The sequence below is a fragment of the Loxodonta africana genome, chromosome 3, assembly GCF_030014295.1.
Source record: "Loxodonta africana isolate mLoxAfr1 chromosome 3, mLoxAfr1.hap2, whole genome shotgun sequence".
Classification (NCBI taxonomy): domain Eukaryota; kingdom Metazoa; phylum Chordata; class Mammalia; order Proboscidea; family Elephantidae; genus Loxodonta; species Loxodonta africana.
Window position 1 is genome coordinate 104319313 of NC_087344.1, and position 2551 is coordinate 104321863.

A 2551-nucleotide genomic window follows, 5' to 3' on the forward strand; every position below is an offset into this window, starting at 1 on the left:
CAAAATGATCCATGTGATCTGGCCAGCATTGTGATAGGGAAGAGGGAAAAAAGAGCGTTAATCAGACCAGGCGCTTCTCAGGACAGGCTTCCCAAGGTAGAAAACAACTGGCATATAATTGCGGAGAAAGTTTGAAAGGAGTAGGAGATTGGGGTGGGCGGTAGGGATTGAGGAAAAGCCTAATAACATGGTAATAGGAGATAACAGAGTACAAAACCCCATTGAAGCTGAGAATAAAAGAGCCCAGTGCTTCGCAAATACAGGATTGAATGAGTTTCGTGTTTAATGTAAATACACCTGCCATTTGTTCTCTGAAGCATTGGTTATAGGTTTTGAGATAAAATAGAGTTTTGAACATTGTGCCAGTGTAATTTGCCATTGCCTGTGCCCAGACTGTACACTTTTTTTCCCAGGCAGTCCCCAGAGGTAAAATATTAGCCAGCTCCAAGGTCTCACCTCTTGCCGCTTCTCTGTTTCCACCTGGCCTTCATCTCAGACCTCTTGGCTAGAAGCATAGAGCAGACGGAAAAAAGACACCAGGCCAGGGGTAGTGCTTGCATATTGCCAGAGTGGCTCATTTTTCTCTCCTGTTTCAAAGCTTCCCACTGGATTAAAGATAAAGACCAAAACCTTCCCCCTGGCCTGCAGAGACCCTGCCCGCTCTCTGCCTCAGTCTCTCCTCAGTTGCTCAGCTGTAGCCACCCAGGCCTGCTTTCAGCTCCTGGACTGTTACTCTGCTCCAGCCAACCTCAGGGCCTTTGCTGCTCCTCTTCCTGAAAGTATTCTACTTCTCCTGCCCCTCTTCACTCTTTCTCTTTCTATAACCAGTTGCTGTTGGGTCGATTCTGACTCATGGTGACCCCATGTGTGTCGGAGTAGAAACTGTGCTCCATGAAGTTTTCAATGGCTGATTTTTTGGAAGTAGATCACCAGGCCTTTCTTCTGGGGCACCTCTGGGTGGTGCAGTGGTTAAGTACTCAGCTGCTAAGCAAAAGCTCAGTGGTTCAAACCCACCAGCTTCTCCATGGGAGAAAAATGTGGCAGCCTGCTTCCGTCTGTAAAGGTTACAGCCTTGGAAGTCCTATGGGACAGTTCTACTCTGTCCTATATGGTTACTATGAGTAGGAATTGACTTGATGGCAATGAGTATTTTTAATATTGTAAACAGAAATAAATAACTATTGAATTGATTAATTTATCATCATTTTATTTAACTAATCCCTTGTTGTCTACGGCCATACCACCCTGAATGTGCCCAATCTCATCTGATCTCGGAAGCTAAGCAGGATTGGGCCTGGTTAGTACTCAGATGGGAGACTGCCTGGGAATACCTAGTGCTGTAGGCTTTAAGAGTCCTGGTGCACAGTGATTAGGAGCTTGGCTGCTAACCAGAAGGTCAGCAGTTCGTTATGAGTTGGAATCGACTCAGCAGCAACAGGCTTGGTTTTTAAACCCTTATTGTTAGATATTTTTATTGTTTTTGATCTGCATTGTGCTCAGCATCCTTATATAAACATCTGTCTTAGTTACATAGTGCTGCTGTAACAGAAATACCACAAGTGGGTGACTTTAACAAACAGATTTATTTTCTCATGGTGTAAGAGGCTAGAAGTCCAAATTCAGGGCACCAGCTCTGTGGGAAGGATTTCTCTGTTGACCCTGCAGGAAAGTCCTTGTTGCTTTTCAGCTTCTATTCCTTGGTTCCTTGGTCGCCTTTCTGTGGCATGGCATGGATCCTCCCCCATCTCTGCTTGCTTCCTGGCTCAATCTGCTCTTTTATATCTCAAAAGAGATTGACTTAAAACATACCCTACACTGATATTCACTGATATGGCCTTATTAACATAACAAAGAAAACCCATTCCCCAATGGGATTATAACTACAAGTATAGGGGTTATGATTTACCTGTGGTTTGGGGGACACAATTTAATGCATGACAACATCCTTGAGCAATTACCAGATGGTTTCCTCAGGATAAATCTCTAGGCAAAGAATATCTGGGTCAAAGGGTATGTCCATTTTTAAGCTATCGGTGATGCCAAATTACTCCCCAGGAAGGTTGTAGTAGATGATATTGTCACCAGCAGTATACGGAGCTCACATCTTTTGTTGAGTCTTCCTTTGAAGATTATATTTTCTGAACCCAGATCTGGGTGTATGGTCTATTGCCTCATGAAAAAACGATGTGAAATAAAAAAAAATGATATCACATTTACTTACCCAGTCAAAGTGTTATCCAGAAGGGGTAAATGATGTGAAATCAGGAATGACTGCCCAGGAAAATGGAGACAGATGGAGCTCTAGACCATGTGGGGAGAGCCCTGGCCACAGGAAATGGCTGTGGCTGGTGGAAGGGCAGGCAGTGGGATCGTTGAAGCGTTGCCACCTGCTCCTGGTGGCAGCACACTTTGTTGTGGGGAAAGCTGTAGTGGTGGCATTGTGGTAGGATCTTTGCTGGCTCAGTGACGTGGACAAGCAAAATGGCTGCTATGGGGATTATCTGTAAGCTTCAAGAGTTGATAGGGCGATGACTAAGGATCGGGAAAACCA

At 44.7% G+C, this 2551-nt stretch overlaps 1 non-coding gene across 1 annotated transcript; it reads left to right on the plus strand.

Annotated features, from left to right (window-relative positions):
- Positions 1-1227: 1227 nt before the first annotated feature.
- On the plus strand, positions 1228-1346 carry LOC111751012 (5S ribosomal RNA). Its single transcript, XR_002786083.1, has one exon. It is a non-coding gene; the product is annotated as a 5S ribosomal RNA (ribosomal RNA).
- The last annotated feature ends 1205 nt before the right edge of the window (positions 1347-2551 follow it).